Source organism: Dendrobates tinctorius, unplaced genomic scaffold (genome assembly GCF_039654945.1).
Source record: "Dendrobates tinctorius isolate UK_male_01 unplaced genomic scaffold, ASM3965494v1 ptg000008l, whole genome shotgun sequence".
In the NCBI taxonomy this organism is placed as follows: domain Eukaryota; kingdom Metazoa; phylum Chordata; class Amphibia; order Anura; family Dendrobatidae; genus Dendrobates; species Dendrobates tinctorius.
Genome location: NW_027361676.1, coordinates 65,277,158 through 65,296,096, shown reverse-complemented (window position 1 = coordinate 65,296,096; position 18,939 = coordinate 65,277,158). Strand labels below are relative to the sequence as shown.

At 42.0% G+C, this 18,939-nt stretch overlaps 1 protein-coding gene across 10 annotated transcripts in view; it reads right to left on the bottom strand.

The window, feature by feature from the left end:
* The window catches only part of TENM3 (teneurin transmembrane protein 3), a 1,679,324-nt gene that overhangs the window by 39,867 nt on the left and 1,620,518 nt on the right, over positions 1-18,939 (bottom strand). The gene's annotated exons all lie outside the window — the stretch shown is intronic.

Here is an 18,939-nt window from a genome sequence, read left to right as displayed (position 1 = left end):
AACTTATTAACCCCCTATGTACAGGGAACCTGGGCCACTGCGATCACCTGTAAAGCCACCGTGCCCGAAGATATACAGGGCTGGTGGCAGGAAAAACAGGTGGCCAGGCCTCATGATAGGTGTGCGGCGTGCCACTGCCTCTTGGGGGGGCAGCTGCTCCACGGTGGGTACGCCCCTGGCTGCACCTATACTTTTATCATATATACTGTGTACATACATATAACTATTCTATTATTTCTAAACACTGTTTTTCGGTGATTACTTTGTATCTCCATTCATACTGCACCCACACACACAAATGATACACCATTTGAAATGTAAACTTTCTCCCTTCAGCATGAAAATAGCTAAACAAACCACACATCCACAATTTCATCACAAAATTCAGTTTAAACATTAATTTTCATAAACCTGCAGTAAGGAAAAATGACCTGCAGGTGGCACCTCACTACCCCAAAGCACACTACCACAAAGCTGCTTACAGACATCACAAACAAATCCAAACATTTGCTTTGGGGGCATTCCAGCTTGCCCAGGCTATTTCAGGCACATTGGGGGATTGCACACTTCACTGCAGGTGAGTCATATATGCAAAAACATTTGTAAACATGCACTGCTTATTGAATTGCACACTTGCTCCGTTCATACTCCACCAACAAAAACAAATGATATACCATTTGAAAGGTCAAATGACCTGCAGGTGGCAGCACAGTACCCCAAAGCACACTACCGCAAAGCTGCTTACAGACATCACAAACAAATCCAAATATTTGCCTTGGGGGCTTTCCAGCTTGCCCAAGTGCTTGTCCAGCCTATTTCAGGCACATTGGAGGATTGCACACTTCACTGCAGGTGAGTCACTTATGCAAACACATTTGTAAACATGCACTGCTTTTTCACTGATTACTTTGCCCTAAACACACAAATGATACACCATTTGAAAAGTAAACTTGCCTCATTCAGCAAGAAAAGAGCCAAACAAACCACACATTCATGATTTTATCACTAAATACAGTTTAATCATTCATTTCCATAAACCTGCAGAAAGACACAATGACCTGCAGGTGGCACCTCAACCGGAAAACATTTTTTGGCCTCTACTTATCAAAACAATTTATTGTGTTACCAATCTACATATATAAATACCTGTCTGTGTTCATCAGCTCATGAAATACATTTCCATTTGACCAGCTTGCTTTTTCTGAAATAGTCTGCTCCCCCGACGACCAATGTGCGAAAATTTAGCACGGGCCAAGCTAGTACATATGCATTATAATGAGAACAGATTTGGCTAAAATAATTTTTGGATACATTTGGGAATCTTTAACAGACAGATGAATTCCACTTTGTGTTTAAACCTAAGATGTAATATTTCAAATATGAAATGCCCATTATCGTCTTTACTTGCTTATGCATGCCAAGCACGAGATGAATGGCGTGAGTATAGCAAAAACTAGTATGATTAAAAAAAATGCCACCACCCACCCAATATAGTATTATAATATAGGGAAATTCCTCTGTCTGTAACTCAGTCAGAATAAATAGATAATGTATATATATATGGACACGCACCCTGTAAATGATCTCATTACTGTGTTATTTATTAAGGCTTTCTGACCAGTTCGCCATTGCCAGGAAATCCAGTAATGGAGTTCCAGAAGATTAAAAAGATGGTGGTTGTCATTGAGTGAGGGGGTCATAAAACACAACGATGGGTTTCGTGATTTATGCCTGCGGTGAGCGTAAAGCATGCTGGGAAATGGTACTTTAATACTGGCTTAGTACATTTTCAATCCCTATGGTGAAGCATACATCACTTTGGTCACTAAACAGTCATAGACAAAGAACGGTAGTATAGAAAGTGCCAATTTTCAGCATCACTGTACAGAGAATTGACTGGCATTACATCTAGGGGTAATGAGAAAATATTAGCAATGTCCGCACAATGCGGTGTGACGATCGGTTGCTATTGGTAAAATAACTATTTTATTTGTATTTTTTGCAACATAAAAATCAACATATTTAAATATGTAATTTATTTTATTTACCACCTAAGCAAACCAACGGCAAATGGAAAGAAGCCAAAAAAAACAAAAACAAACCCCAAACATCTATTTGTGTTAGATTAATAAGTGCCATCCACCAACTGTGTATGGATATTGTATTCACACAATGAGAACCAGGAATAAATAAAATGTGGTGAAGATTAGCGCAATTTAATAATTACTTTATTTTGCAAAAATAGAAATGATTTGCATTTAGCAAATGATCAGCTTAGCTAAAGATGAAAGATACTGTAGAAAATGCAGCACACAAATCTCATCTGAAAAAAAAAAAAGATGAAAAAGGAAATTTTCACATTCGATATCTTTTTTCCCATCGGAATATTTTGTTTAACTGCTAATTACACATAAAACTGGTTTTACTCCAAGCAGATTTCAAGACGTCATTCAAGACTTATGGTCACCTATTCTTAGTATTGGTTTTCTAAATCAAAGTGGTGGGTGTCTTATTTATGGCACCCCCACCATTCAATTAACTGAAGAGACCTTGTGAACATTATTGGTAAAGCTGGTCTAGTTTCCATTCTTCCCTCTAGTTTGTTGTCATACAAGATATTAAGCACAATACTTCTAGATCACCTGCCCCTATAAAATGGTGCTGCCCTCACCGGTATGTTAGCCAAATAGTCCATGCCTGGTCCTGCAGCTTGGTCTCATCACAAGTTATGTAGCTCTCTTCTGCATTTCTCTTTAAAGAGTAACTAAACTTTTTTCAGTTAATTATCCTCCAAGCACAGTAAAGTTATGAATGTCTGCAATATACTTCATTACCTTATTTTGCTTCCTTTTCTCTAAAATACTATACTCGAGTGCTGTTTCAAGTTCATGCTCCTTTTGAAGCTGCTTTCAACTGCTGCTCAGCAAACATCCATACAATATATTCAAACAGTCAGTGTATGGGGCTTACCCTGACTCAGCCCTTCTGCTCTTAACTCCCACATCCCCGATACTCAGTCTGGGGAAATCCCATACTCAATATAGTGTATGTATCTTTGATGATCAGCAGTATAATGTTTGGAGAGATGGCAGTAAAATAAGAAAATGAAGCATATGACATAAATTCATAACGTTGCAATTCCCATAGGAAAATCATATTGAAAAAATGTTAGTTGCTCTTTGAGGCTATATTCACATTACGTTTTACACTAAATTGGAGACGCCTACAGTGGTTTTCAACTCAAGCCATGGATAAGGGACCTGAGATGAAACTCCTTTTGGTGCCCTTTGGAGCCATTCAGAAGAGATAAAGATGGGAAGAGTAACATAGTAGCTCTGAACTTTGGCCTCTGTATACCTCAAAAGTAGCGTTAAATGTGATGTGGCCCTGCCGTACCTAAATCACACTCTTTATGAGGAATATTGGTTCTTCTGACATGATAATGCCACTGAAGGGCTTTCATACTCCCCATAGTATTTGTCTCTGGCCGGATTCATACTTCTGTTTAATTTATCAGATTTTTTTTTTTTTTTGCATATGTGAAAAACGGGTTAATTTTGATGAGTGTTTTTATCTGAATTTCTTGTGATCCTGCTCACCGACTGTAATGGGCACCTGTTCTATTCAAAAAAAACCCTATGTAGAACAAGTACATGAAACAAGGAGATGTAAATGAAGCCTTACATCTTGTTTCCTATTGTCTGAATTACAAGAAATGCTCTTTGACTATCTACGGTACTTGGTATCTGTTGGTTGCCCTATTTTCAGATTCCTTTAATATACATAAAGAAACACATTTTATTATATTTCCTTCCAAGAACATCTAAACCGGAGGTATAGCTAAACCTCAGAACAACATTGTACAAAGTCTCTTCGCAGGGCAGGCTATAAGGTAACCTTTCCTTAGGTAATAGCAGAGTGCTACCATTTGATTTAATCTAATAAGCTCATTAGTAACTACTGCCACCTGTTTGCCTTAAATCGCATCAATCCCAACTTTTGTGGAGAAAACGAAAAGAAAACAGAAAAACAGTAATGAGATGAACACAAATTATATGGTTAGAAACATCAATCTAGTTGAGCAAATTAATCAAAGCTTGCGAGAAACAAAAATATAATGACAGATTTCCAGCTACGAGGCCTACAATAATTTAAAAACTTTTCAAATGCTTATTTTTAAAGGATAAATGCTATTAAAAGCACAAATAACTCTCAGCGCTTCTTCCGTCGTATTATTAACTAGTACTTCAGCCTTGCCACAGCTACTGTACACTTCGATTGTCTTCTGTAAATTCAATATGGTTGGGCTCACATAGCCGTACTTCCTACATTCAGTGGCCCCGTCAGGAGTTTGCGTGCGAAGAACCCCCCCCCAAACAGGATTCAGGTGTATGCGTTGACGGGGCCATTGACTACAAACTAGGTCTAGGTGCCCACCTCCAATAGGCATATATGGCCGAAAATGATGCACAACGGAGCATATGGTGACTCCATCTGCATCAATATAATCTATGGGCTCATCTGAATATATGTCTGAATCCCATTTTGCAAAGGATGGTGGGGTGGGAGTGGCGGTCCAGACATAAGTCCTGACTTTTTCACAAATTGTAGCTGTCTATACAAATATTAAAATCTCTTTGTCCTAAATAATCTAACTAATACCCCAAATGTTATCCGAATGCTTAATTCGAACAAACTCTCATCAAGTTTTTTTTTTTTTTTTAACTACAACTGGGAAAGGATCCAAAGTAAAGGGAAGATATTAAAGCTTTGAGTAATGCTGTAAGGCGTTAAAGGACGGTTCTTTATTGTGGGCCAATAGGTGCTCCCAAAGCCGTCATATGGTGCCGTACTGAGGCACTCTGTTCTCCCCAAGAATCAATGCTTTTAGGGGATAAAAGAAAGTAATAAATACATAAAGGAAACAAAATCCTCTGTAACATGACATATGTCTATATCTTTATGCTACAATTTTCTTTATCTGGTTCATACAAATTCTTTGAGAAAATATCCCCCTTGTGGCTCTATATAAACTGAGGCATTTAAAGACTCTATACGGGATCATAAAATTATATGTACATTGTAATACAGTTAAATTGTGAGTCAAAACTCTATTAATGAAACTAGGACCAGACTCAGCAATAGGACGCGCATTGTTTTCAGTCATTATTGTCCCCTTTGGCAATGCAGTCCATTAATCCTCTAGTAGCAGAACAGCAGCACCAATAATGGGCAATGTGGTGGCACAATGACATGTAAGGGTAATGTAATCATTCTTGACTAAGCACTGAACAAGAATCTCTTACAGTTTTAGAGCAGATAGAGCCAAAAAAGCGTAATATAACAAGATATATAGAAGTGAATGGCAACAGCTGGTCAGCACAGGCTCAGGGTTTGGATTAAGATCCTTTAAGGTAGTCATGGTCACATCTGGTCTTCAAGGTCCACAAATGTTTTCCATATCACCAGGGAGATGAGTAGCAATAATGTACTTTGCAACCTGTCTGGCAGAACAGCACTGATAATGATCTTGTGCGCAAGTAAAGCCCCCGTTACACTAAGCGAGATCGCTAGCGATATCGCTTCAGCATCACCGATTTTGTGACGCAGCAGCGATATTGCTAGCGATATCGCTATGTGTGATACTTACCTCCGACCAGTTCCCCCGCTGTCTGTCGCTGATCGTGCGAGAACGTCCTGGGCCTTTTCTCATCGGCCGCTTCCTGCTGGGCTTCCTGCTGGCGCCGACGAGCGACGCGTGGACGCGGGCAGGAGGACGTCTTCATCGCCGCATCTGACAGGTAAGTAACGACCGCCGACCGCTGCTACGTCACTGGTGAGATCTGCCTGTTTGGCAGCTCAACAGCGACCATTTAGCGATGCACCATCGATCCTGACTGGGTCGTATCGTTGTCGGGATCGCTGGTGCATCGCTAAATGTGACGGTACCCTAAGAAACAAGCCCTGTTGGTAGATCTTGAGAATTGGATTTGGCTACCACTGTATTAAACGGGCTAACAAACCACATTGAGCCACTTTCAGACACTTTATTACTGGTCATGACTGAAGGCTACTATATGGAATAGCAGGAATGGGGGGGTTTCTACATTACGTGCAGCCAATATTCATAAGGCATGACTAACAAAACCCAGTAATGCTTAAAGAATATTTCCATTTTTGCTTTTGAACTAGCTGCCAGAAGATTAAGGTCCAATTCATCAAAGCAATTTCACCAGAATTATGGTGTTAATTGCTTTGTAAAGTTGCTCAGCAAGAAAATCTTGCTACTTTTGATGTTTTCACGCTGATTTCTCCCATCTACAGCAAAATCGGCAGAGCTGGTATGGGGTGGGGGCACGAAGTCACAGCTCGTCTAATTTATGATGATCTGAGGTGTTCTGTACACCGGAAATCTCACTCCATTCCAGTACCACTCTTCATGAATCAGGAGTATCTGGCTTCACCAAGTCCCATTATCAAGATCGGCAATAAAACACCAATTTTGATAAATAGGGGCATAAAAGTTATAGCAGGAAGGGTGATTAAGGTTGCGCAGACGCCTGAAATGAGTTGATACCAAGTTCATCTAAAGTTGTATTGCTGACTCTCTATATTCTCCATACATTTTGTGTGAATAAAAGAAACCCAGTTCATGGTGCTGGGATTTTCCTGATTCATGCATTCTTCACGCCCTGACAAGGCATTTCCGAGCACCGAACAAACACCCTCAAGATGCGATCATAGTGAGCTGGATTTATTTTCTCTTAGGTCACAAATTACCCCCAAAATCTGGGCGCATTTGGAGCTCACAGTATCGCATGTTCAGCACATCCTTTTCCAACAATTCACACCCTCTTTAAATGAGGCTACGTCCCATTATTGGTCAAGCACAGAAAGTGTCTGACGCACATATAAAATACGGTGCAAGTCATGTTAGACAGTTTTTGGCACAAATTATGCTAGAATTCTGGTTTATATAGTTAATAAATATGGCCCACTACCTACACACAGGGGGGCAAATTTATCAAAACTATCTAATTGTTACTGTCCAAACTTTGACTAGACAGTCTTAAAATGTGCCAACTATATCAAAGGGGTTCATGCTAGATCAAATTTTATGACTGTTTAGTTTAACTTTATTATACCACCTATTGGCTTATTTTGCGCCAGAAATGGCATTAAGCGACTCTATGATCCCTAGTTGGAAAACCACTTAATAAACATGGTGCAAATCATGAAAGACAGTTTTTGGATGCAAATTGTGCATTTAGCTTAGCAAATATGTCCCACTATGATAATAATTGTAATAAATATGAAAAAAATATAATATTTTCAATATTAAAGAGGGTCTGAATAGGTGCTATAGGGTTTCACAATATAGCAAATAAATTAAATTAAAAACATATACTGACATATGTGAAAATTGTATATAATGATAATAATCTCATGGAAAATTATGAACAATAAAAATAATAGTATAAACTTTACATATTTTCTTCTAATTAACACTTGCATAATTTATTTTTGTCATCGCTATCATTATTGGTCCCTTCAACAACTATGGAAACATGGACTTCTGCTCGCCATATTATGAGAGACAGACGAGTTAAGATTTTCTTTTAGCCCCTTTTAGTAACACATTGCAAGGATGCGACAGCTTTACAAGGTACAGTAATAGGAAAGTGAATTCAGGATGGCCAATGTGACTTTCAGATATTACATTGCTTCACTTATTACAGCAGCAGGTCAAGGTCACACAAGTCCTTCCTATTATGCCTACATGACAAAGTGGGACAATTACATTGCTGAATGCCTTAGCTAGCCATAGGTTTGATAAGTTCATAACAAACGGCCATCTCAGTCGTCTAAAGAGGATATAGTTATTAGAATAAATAATATAAAGTCAACTTTTACTGGGCCCAGATTCTTTGTTATTGGCTTTCTACTGTTAAGGAATGTCTATAACTAACAGACTGATAAAATGTGTTATTATGTGATATGTTATCGAGAATTTCTGGTATGTATACACTACACTGTCTTCTTGTAAAATATTTTCCGTGGTTAATGAGTCGTGATCCCTATCAATTCACTAAATTTAGGGGAACTTTATTATGTGTCGAAATTCTATTGTCACCGGTCATAGTAGTCTACTGATTTTAATAGATACAATCTGAAGGTATTTAAAGGGGTTTTCTCATTGTAGATTTTTATGATACTTCAAAGTCTGACCAGCAATAGGAGTAACTCTCCATTAAACTCTCTGGGAAATACAGAAATGCTCATACATGGAAAACATGAAATATGTGAAATTTGAATTGCATCACTGCTCTAGAAAATAGGAAAAAATGCAGTACTTAGCGCATAAATTGGCCAATTCATGTGTACCTGGCAGCCACGATAGTAATGCAATTCAATTTTCATATATTTCACTAGCTATGAACCCATTCTACGCCCGGGTGGCGGGCATTTTTATTGGTATATGGTCTCCCATCCTGGTATGTGCTGCCCACCTCCTATCCTGGTATGCATGGCACCCCTCATCCCTATCCTGGCATGCATGGCCCCCTCACCCCCCAATCCTGGTATGCATGGTCCTCTCACCCCCCCTATCCTGATATGCATGGTCCCCTCACTCCCCTATCCTGGTATGCATGGTCCTCTCACCCCCTATCCTGGTATACATGGTCCTCTCACCCCCCTATCCTGGTATGCATTGTCCTCTTGCCCCCCTATCCTGGAATGCATGGTCCTCTCACCCCCCTATCCTGGTATGCATGGTCCTCTCAACCCTCCTATCCTGGTATGCATGGTCCCCTCATCATCCTTTTGTGGTAAGCGTGGTCCACCCACTCTCCTTTCGTGGTATGCGTGGTCCCCTCACTCTCCTTTCGTGGTATGCGTGGTCCCCTCACTTCCCTTTCATGGTATGCGTGGTCCCCTCACCCTCCTTTCATGGTTTGCGTGGTCCCCTCACCCTCCTTTCCTGGTATGCGTGGTCCCCTCACCCCCCCTTTCCTGGGATGCGTGGTCCCCTCACCCCCCTTTCCTGGGATGCGTGGTCCCCTCACCCCCCTTTCCTGGGATGCGTGGTCCCCTCACCCCCCTTTCCTGGGATGCGTGGTTCCCTCACCCCCCTTTCGTGGTATGCATGGTCCCCTCATCCCCCTTTCGTGGTATGCGTGGTCCCCTCACCCCCCTTTCCTGGTATGCTTGGTCCCCTCACCCCCCTTTCGTGGTATGCGTGGTCCCCTCATCCCCCTTTCCTGGTATGCGTGGTCCCCTCACCCCCCTTTTCTGGTATGCTTGGTCCCCTCACCCCCCTTTCGTGGTATGCGTGGTCCCCTCATCCCCCTTTCCTGGTATGCGTGGTCTCCTCACCCCCCTTTCCTGGTATGCGTGGTCCCCTCACGCCCCTTTCCTGAGATGCGTGGTCCCCTCACCACCCTTTCCTGGGATGCGTGGTCCCCTCACCCCCCTTTCCTGGGATGCGTGGTTCCCTCACCCCCCTTTCGTGGTATGCGTGGTCCCCTCATCCCCCTTTCGTGGTATGCGTGGTCCCCTCACCCCCCTTTCCTGGTATGCTTGGTCCCCTCACCCCCCTTTCGTGGTATGCGTGGTCCCCTCATCCCCCTTTCCTGGTATGCGTGGTCCCCTCACCCCCCTTTCGTGGTATGCGTGGTCCCCTCATCCCCCTTTCCTGGTATGCGTGGTCCCCTCACCCCCCCTTCGTGGTATGCGTGGTCCCCTCATCCCCCTTTCGTGGTATGCGTGGTCCCCTCATCCCCCTTTCCTGGTATGCGTGGTCCCCTCACCACCCTTTTGTGGTATGCGTGGTCCCCTCACCCCCCTTTACTGGTATGTGTGGTCCCCTCACCCCCCTTTCCTGGTATGCGTGGTCCCCTCACCCCCCTTTTGTGGAATGCATGGTCCCCTCTCTCCCTTTCCTGGTTTGCATGGTCCCCCTCACCCCTATTAAACTACACACATAAAAAAACAAAACATTTATACTCACCCTTCTTCCCTGTGCTCCAGCGCTGCCTGTCACGTTCTGCTGGAGGCCGGGGGAGGAGTCTGGCGCCGGAGTACGCCCATAGCGCTGTCCGGCACTATATTGCTGAAGACACAATGCAAATGTGTCTTCAGTAAAATGGCGCCGGATCGCGCTACGCGCATGCGCACTTCCGTTCGCACTCCTGCCCCGGTCCGGTCGAAGAGAAGCGCCGCAGCATGCTCCTCTTTGTCAGGTAAGTATGTAAGTATGGTGCCGGATTAGCGGTATGCAGTGTGTATGTGTACCGCCATCTCTGACGCCATACACACTCCTCACTGCTGGCTGTCTCATTCTGCCTGGAGCCAGACTGCGCAGGAGTGTCGCGTCTGCGCAGTCTATAAAGGCTTCGGACAGAGTTACACTTAGCCGGTTATATTATAGATGTTTCATGCTATAGCGCTACAGAGTGTGACTTATTGTTGGTTATATATGCATACTCTTAGTTTGCACTTGTACACACCAATTTTCTGTATGGAAGTGATGGTCAGTCTTTTGATATTTATATACATAGGCTCTCTGATCGAGCACTCCACCCATCAGCCTCTGGCGGTTTTAACCACAGCAGGATCCTATCTACCCATATAAATGTAGCCTTCAGTCTAGGAGAGGATTCACATTAGGATAGGATCCCAGCAAATCGCTGCTGCTGGGTGCACATGAATTGGCCAATTTATGCGCTAAGTATTCTTGGTTTTTCCTATTTTCCAGAACAGTAATGCAATTCAAATTTCATGTTTCATGTTTTGCTGCTGTAGCACTACAGAGTGCAACTTTATTTGTTGGTTATGTATGGAGAGGTCTACTCTTAGTTTGAACCTGTTTTCTGTTTGGAAGTGACGGTCTGTCTTTTGTTATTTATTTATAGTTTTGGTAAGTAAGGCTGACCTTAATCAGACTTTTATGGCACACGCCAGAAAAAACTTTCCTGGATTAACACTTACAAACCTTCACAGTGTTTGTCCAGGACTTCATAAGTCATCAATATGAGATCAGTTGGGGTCTGACACCTGACTTTCTCGCTGATCAGCTCATATATAGGGATGGGCGAATCTACTCGTTAGGACTCGTTACTCTGCGAGTAGTAGGGGACTCGCAGGAGTCGGTACTCTGCGAGTTTCCAAGCGATTACTCGCACAGTAACGAGTCCAATGCAAATAAGGCTAAGTGCACACGTACCGGAACTCTCGCGGAAATTACCGCGAGAATTCCGGAATTCCATTCCGCAGGAAAATCGCATTTTAAATTCCCGCGATTTTCCCACGGAAAACTAGCGATTTGCAAGCGTATTTAGCTTGCAAAATGCTAGCGTTTTCCAAGCGATCTGTAGCATCGCTTGGAGAACTGATTGACAGGTTGGTCACACTCGTCAAACATAGTGTTTGACAAGTGTGACCAACTTTTTACTACTGAGGCCGCCTATGCGGCATCAGTAGTAAAAGATAGAATGTAAAAAAAAAAAAAAAAAATGGTGTTATTCTTACCCTCCGACGTCCCGCGCAGCCTTCCCGCCTCTCCACGCATCCGTTCCCAGTAATCCTTTGCGAAAATGCCCGCAATGACGTCCGTTCTCGCGAGATCGCGATGTCTCGCGGTTATTCGCGATGACGTCGCGCGAATGACCGCGAGACTTCGCGATCCCGCGAGAACGGACGCCATCGCGGGCATTTTCGCAAAGGACTACTGGGAACGGATGCGTGGAGAGGCGGGAAGGCTGCGCGGGACATCGGAGGGTGAGAATAACAATATTTTTTATTTTTAAATTCTATTTTTTACAGGGATATGGTACCCAAAGCCCGGAGGACAGTCTCCTCTCCTCCGGACCGTGGGTACCATCCGCAATTGTTCTGCTTACTTTCCGCATGGTGTGCACAGCCACATGCGGGAAGTAAGCGGAACAAAAAAAATAGCAGCACAGGAATCGCTGCAATACTCGCATCCCCATTCATTAACATTGGACTCGCTAGACTCGCAACGAGTAGCGAGTTTCCGAGTCGGACTCGTTAGAGTCTAGCGATTCCGAGTATTTCAGGATTCGCCCATCCCTACTCATATATGATCTTATAGTAGCCGGATGTAAGCAATGTATGGGATGAAACAGCACACCTCCGAATAGTTTGGTGGTGTCATGATCCATGCTGGATTGTGACAGATAAAAGCACTTGTAGCCTTTTTTTTTCTTTAAGCTGGTTGCTTAAAGTTAGTTTTGCCCCTGGTGGCCATTAGGGTCATTGCACTGTGATGGTTTCAGTTCTAGTTTTGCCCCCAGTTACCTTTAGGGTCATTGCACTCTGGTTACTTTAGTGCACGTGATTATGAAGCAGGTGTGATTGCTCTGGCTCTTACCTATAAAAGAGTGTCAGGTGGTTGCAATCACTGTTGGTGATTTTGCTCATTTCCAACCAAGACTGGTGAAGGAAGGAACTACAGAGAGGAGTTGCTTGCAGCTCAGGAAAGCTCTGGTGTAAAGTCTGGTGAAGGAAGGAATTACAGAGAGTTGTTCCTTGCAGCTCTGACAAAGCTTGGAGAAGTAGCAGCTATTCAGGAGGAAAGCTGCATTCTGGTGCTGGACTCTGTTGCTGGGAGCAATAGCAACAGAGCAAAGCTAAGTGGTGTTTTCCCTGTGTGTGCCTTTCCTTTTGTGTGTTTCAGTGCAGTGGTTGGATTAGTTTCTGCACCGTCCATTTCACTAGAAAGGGCTAGGTGCAGGGCGAGCTAGGGTTCTTAGGTATCCTGCTCGTTGCAAAGTGCGGAACCTGCATAGGGACTGTCAGGAGTGTAGAGACACTGACTCAGGGGAGTGCAGGAGGTCTCCACGTCCCCGTTCCCTATCGCAGGGCCCTCCATTGTATCGGTTTCACCGGTGTTTCCCTTTATTCTGTAAATTTCCCCTGCTGGAGGCGGTGTATCCAGATACACGTGTAATACTTAAATTTGCCTGCTAGAGGCGGTGTATCCGGCTGCACGTTATATTATTTTAATTCGCCCTACTGGATGCGGTGTATCCAGGGTCGCGTGTGTCAGAGAAATTCGCCCTGCTGGAGGCAGTGTGTCCAGTCACACATGACCATCACAGGTGGTTGATGGCAGGTATTGTAGATCATCTCCTTTTCAAGTCATTGGAAGATAAACAGGAGTACTCAGCAACGGACACAAAACAGTGTAAAGCCCCCGTCACACATAGTCATCTCACTAGCGAGATCGCTGCTGAGTCACAAGTTTTGTGACGCAACAGCGATCTCACCAGCGAGATTGCTGTGTGTGACACTGACCAGCGATCAGCCCCCCTGCCGATTATCGCTGATCATCCTGTAATGGCCAGGACATTTTTTTGATCGCTGGTCTCCCACTGGCCAGCTCACATCGCTGCGTGTGACAGGCGGGAGACCAGAGATCAGCTCGCTGGTAACTAAGGTAAACGTCGGGTTTCTAAGCGGCGCGCAGCACTTAGAAAACCGATCTGTACCTTAGTTACCAGGGCGCTAGTGCAGGGAGCTGGTAACCAAGATACACATCGGGTTTCTAAGTGCCGCACGCTGCTTAGAAACCCGATGTGTACCTTGGATACCAGCTCCCTGCACCAGCGCGCTGGTAACTAAGGTACACAGTGGGTAACTTGTTACCCTCCTGTCGCTGGTGCTGATCGCTGGTGAAGCTACCTGTTTGGCAACTCACCAGCGATCATGTAGCGACACACCAGCGATCTGACAAGGTAATATCATGGTCGGGATCGCTGGTGCGTCGCTATGTGTGACAGGCCCCTAAGGCCTCTTTCACACTTCAGTTTTTTACAATCAGTCACAATCCGCCAGGTTTTTAAAAAAACGGATCCTCAATTTTTTTTTGAGGATCCGTTTTTTTCCCCATTGACTTGCATTAATGGCGGATTGTGATGGATTGCTGTCCGTTGCATCCGTTTTTTTTGAGGATCCGCCAAAAGTTGCTGTCCGTCACCATCCTCAAAGATTTCAAAACGGAGCTTGTAACGTTTTTTTCTCTGGCGGATCCTCCAGACACTCATTTAAGCCAACATTCTTTCTGGGTGCCGGACAAAAAAAAAAATGTCTCTCTCTCTCTCTCTCGGTTAGAGCAAAGATGGTATTTAAGTTCTACCATGATATGACTATAAATCAAATGGTAAAACTGGAGAGACAAAAAGCGCAAATATGGTTTTATCTGATAACGAAGTGGTTTTAAATATTATAGGTATGCTCACCTGATGGGGTTGAGACAGTCACAACTCCTATAAAAGCATGTAAAGACTGCAGAAGGACCACCAAAGATACATCACAATAAATGAGGAATACGATGGCTCAAAGTTCAAACATACGATCAAACACGAAGGTGAAGCATGAATGTGGTTTATGTCAACGCATTTCAAGGTTTTCAAACCACTTCATCAGGATCAAACCATAATGATAAGATACAACTCAAAAACTGCGAGAATATATAGATAATGTATTAAAAAAAAAACATAATTATCTATACATTTCTGCACTTTTTGAGATTCAAACCAGCAAGGAGGTTGTCTTGGGCCATTCTGTTTCTACCACAACCAGTGATTTTTAATAGCAAACTAATGCTAGCCTTCAGAAATCTGCGTCTAATTTGGCCTTGTGGAGGATATATAGAAGCTCTTTATTGTTTAACTATGGAGTTTAACATTTCTTTCATCAGTTATTTCTAAAGCTTCACAGTTAAGAGCAATTTACAATATGAAGAATTTCATGACTTCCTTTTAATGCACAGGTACAAGTTTATCTATTCATCTCTGATTAGAAAGTTACTTTCTGTCGGCACTTTCATTAATGTAACCAACACAAAAAGAATGTAATATGAGTTCAAGAGACCAAAGCCACTTTATACAATTCTAGCAAATATTTCAGCGTTTGCCGTCAGGAGAAAATGTGTTTGTTCTAGTATTATCACATAACTGATCTATCTATACACTATAGATGATAAGTTACACTACTAATAGCATTACAGCGGATGGCAACAATTAATTTTTTCTATCTAGTGTCATCGTCTTTCCTAGACAAAAAATAAATTCCTTATGTATGAGACATAACTGTATACTTAGAAGTATGGATTGTCATAACATGCCATAATATATAATGGGAATTCTAAAACCTATTGATTATTTCCACTCAAGGCCTCCATACAAGTTGGCTGAAGACACCGATTTCAGCAGGACCAAACAAACCTTCTAATGCAAATGGGAGGCTCCCGAGTCTTCCTTGACAGATGACATCAGGGGAGAGAAGGTGGGAACCATTGGAATTTCAACGGTGTCTGGCATTGGCTTTATACTTTCTTCTCTTTAAAACACACAATGTTTGGCCGAAGTGAGAGCTCACAAGTAAGTGGAAATTTTAAACTAAAAGCAACTAAACCATCAGTGAAAAAAATCAGGTACCATAAAAACAAATCTTAAGGCAAATGATCACTAATATTTAGGTAAAGGTTTAGGCAGGGATGAAGCTATTTGTGTCATGGAGGTTTTGCTATCACCAAACTCCTGGAGCCTTTGAAGGACCTGCTCCCATTATGAGACCACCGGTTTTATAAATAATTTATATCCAGGAGCTTCAAGTTATGTCTTTGTGTAGGAGGAGAATATGTTTTATATGTTATAACAACATAAATTAAATAATCTTAATTTTGAGAACTGAAACATTGATTGTCGTAGAGGAAAATTAAAAATCCACAAAGAATCTCGAGAGAGGGGATATATCGCCCTTAAATTGACCATATGGGATTAATTATAACTGAGGAATTGAGAAACTAGTTATAACTGGGGAAGTGAGAGAGAGAGCTGACACTTCAACATTCACTGAAGTAGGGACCATCTGCAGTGACTAGGTAAGTACAGCAGAGATCTGCTCTGAGAACCTGTCTCTAAGACTAGGATTTTTTTACTCAGAGGGTAAATACACTTCCAAAGCAAGAGCTTCCACTGTTCAAATGTCTTGTCTGAGACACTTTGGAGCCAGTGGTCAGTGATAAATTTTGAGATTTGCATCTATCTGATATTTATGAGAGATATATTTTTGGCATTGTAGCGAAGGGACTAATATAATGCATTCACTCACATCACCGTAAGGCCATTGTAATCCTCAACTTAATGATGCTATCCATGCCAGGTTTCACCTCCATAGAAAGGTAAAATTGCAATAGGAAACATGACGCCAATATAGGGACCCTGTAGGTCCCTCCTGGGACCTACAGGGGCGAAGATATGCTGAAAGTTAGGGATCTCATAAAAATTCTAACAGACCTAGCACATGCCACAACCAGCCACCATATGAGCTCAGCAATGGGAGGTAGTAGGGCGTAAACAAGAGCTAATAAAAATTAGAGTTTGGGTGTCTGTCATTGTTCATTCTGGAAGACATAGTTCGCTGTGAGACTATTGCATTTCCTAATCGGAGTGCTTCACTTCATAAAGATAAGAGCCATTCCAGTAACATCAGGCTTAGTACTTAGTACTTTTCTTTCATTGTATAAATGTATATACCTTTTTGTTTTGTTCCCATTTTGCGACATCTCTGTATATGTTTTATAAACAACGTCTACGTTTTTGGATTAAATATATAAAATATAATACCTCTGTTCCTCTTGCTCTGTAAAGCTCTCCCGTGAAGCCATCGGCTACCTGCACTAGGCCTGTCTGAACAATAGCTCGTAGCAGCTAGTAGTTCCTTTTGTTATTGTGGAGTTGGCAGTGACCATGCTGGGGTATATATATATTCCATTCGTTGGAATCGGAGGTGTATATACCATACGCTCAGTGAGAGTTCCCCAATAACTGGCCTAGTAGTGGATAGAGTTGCGACCTCATCCTTCGCTCATCAGTCAATTGTATTATTGTGCTGACGATTGGAGGCAGAGAAGGGGTATCTCCCTGACAACTAGTGGCAGTGGTGGGATCTGCATGCCCCACCCCCACTCACACTGTTATCTCTGACATTGGGGAAAAGTAGCCAACGAATTGCAAGAAGCTTGACAGCATCACAAAGATGTGAGGCACAAATTTTGATTTCCACAGTATATAAATGGGTTCATTACATAAAGGCTTTGGGAACGCTGAAATAGATTTTTAGAGTAATTTTCAAAACTATCTTTTTCCTTTTATCTAATATGTATTCACTATGTCTTAGATCTTTCGTTTAATAAAATAGACTGAAAATAATGATTATAGCCAAATCTCCCCATAATTGATTTGTTAATGGTATCTGTCATTTTGGAATTCCATCTTTCCTTTTTTACATAGCAAAGTAAGCAGACACTGAATCACAAAAATCAATTCCATTCCAAGTTTATAATGCCATATGTGTGTATGTAACCCCCTGCTATTTGCAATTATGTCATTTTCATGGATGGAGTCACTTTTTCTGCTTTCGAAATCCGATAGAAATAAAGTAGTAAATTATCATTTAAAAAGGTGCAGCTGATTTCTCTTGCTGTTGGACGTCATTATTGAGTCATTATTTTATTGATTAAATACGGTCACGCTAGAAAAAGAATCATTTTATCTAGTTACGAAAGATGAAAACCTTTTTTTTTTTTTAAAAAAACAAACAAACTTGTATATCGGTGATGCCACAACAATGATTGTCCACAGCAAATGTGATAAAGGTTAATTTATGGCACACCAGCCATGCCATATGATAACCTCTTAGAGAATGGGGAAATGTAAGAGTGGCAATTTAATATTGATAGAATCACACAGGGTATGTTGGGACGTGCAGGCTCCTGAGTAGCTTTCCAGCGAGCTTGGCCCTATCACTCTATTCCAATAGGGTTCAAGCAACTTTAGGTAATGTTGTAAAGATTAAAGCTTTATTATGATATCGTACTCTAATGGTCGTATTTAGGATTAGAAAACATATCGGTAGCTGTTTTCTTACAAAAACACTGGTACACCCATTTAGACGTTGCAGCTCAGCCCCATAATGACTCATTGAGTATCAATATCAGATACAACCCCTAGACAGGCTGTCTACCAGTTTTGTAAGAAATCAGCCATATTGTTCTAATACCAGACAACTATCCTAACTTTTAATCAAAGGGTTTTCCCCCATTAAAAACATTTATTACCGATATACAGGATAAGTGATGAATGTTTGATTACTAAAGTTCTTCATGTGAAATTGAGTGGCAGTCAACACGTATGACCACTGCATTAATTTCTGTGAGACTGATAGAACAGTTATCTCTGTCAGTCCCATAGAAGTGTATGGTGGTGGTCCTGGACACGCGCTACTGCTATATTCACTCCGGGGACTTTGGAATCCTCATTTTTAGGATCAGTGGGGTCACAGTTGACAAACCCCCAGCAATTATAAGGAAACTTCCAGTGCAAATAGGTAATAACAGTATTTGGTGGGATGGACCACATTATTACTACTGTGTGGTGTTTTATACATGCAGATTGATTTAAAAAAAATCATTAAAATCCAGTGAAGTATGAATCATAACTATCTGCATTTGTAATCAGATTAGTAAACACCAGTCAAAGATACAAAATGGCAATCCCTTAGATGCGATCATTTTTAACCTTGCTTAAAAATTATCACTAGCAGCAGAACATTGTAAACATTTGTAAAGATGCCAGAAAATGACAGCTGATCGGCTTGCATATAACCTGGATCATACCCTGTAAACCAGCCATTATAAGTTGTGAGAAAAGGATAAGTATCTGATTGCTCACAATAAGCTGTGGCACTGAAGGTTATAATTATAAACCAGATTTTTTAAACTTGGCTGTGAAAAAATAGCACAAGAACATCTCAATTTCAGGTGAAGGTCAATCTTGCATTGTTCTCTCAACTTTTTCAGACAATTCATAGAAAAAACAATTCCAGGAAAGAATGGACTTACAGATCCCA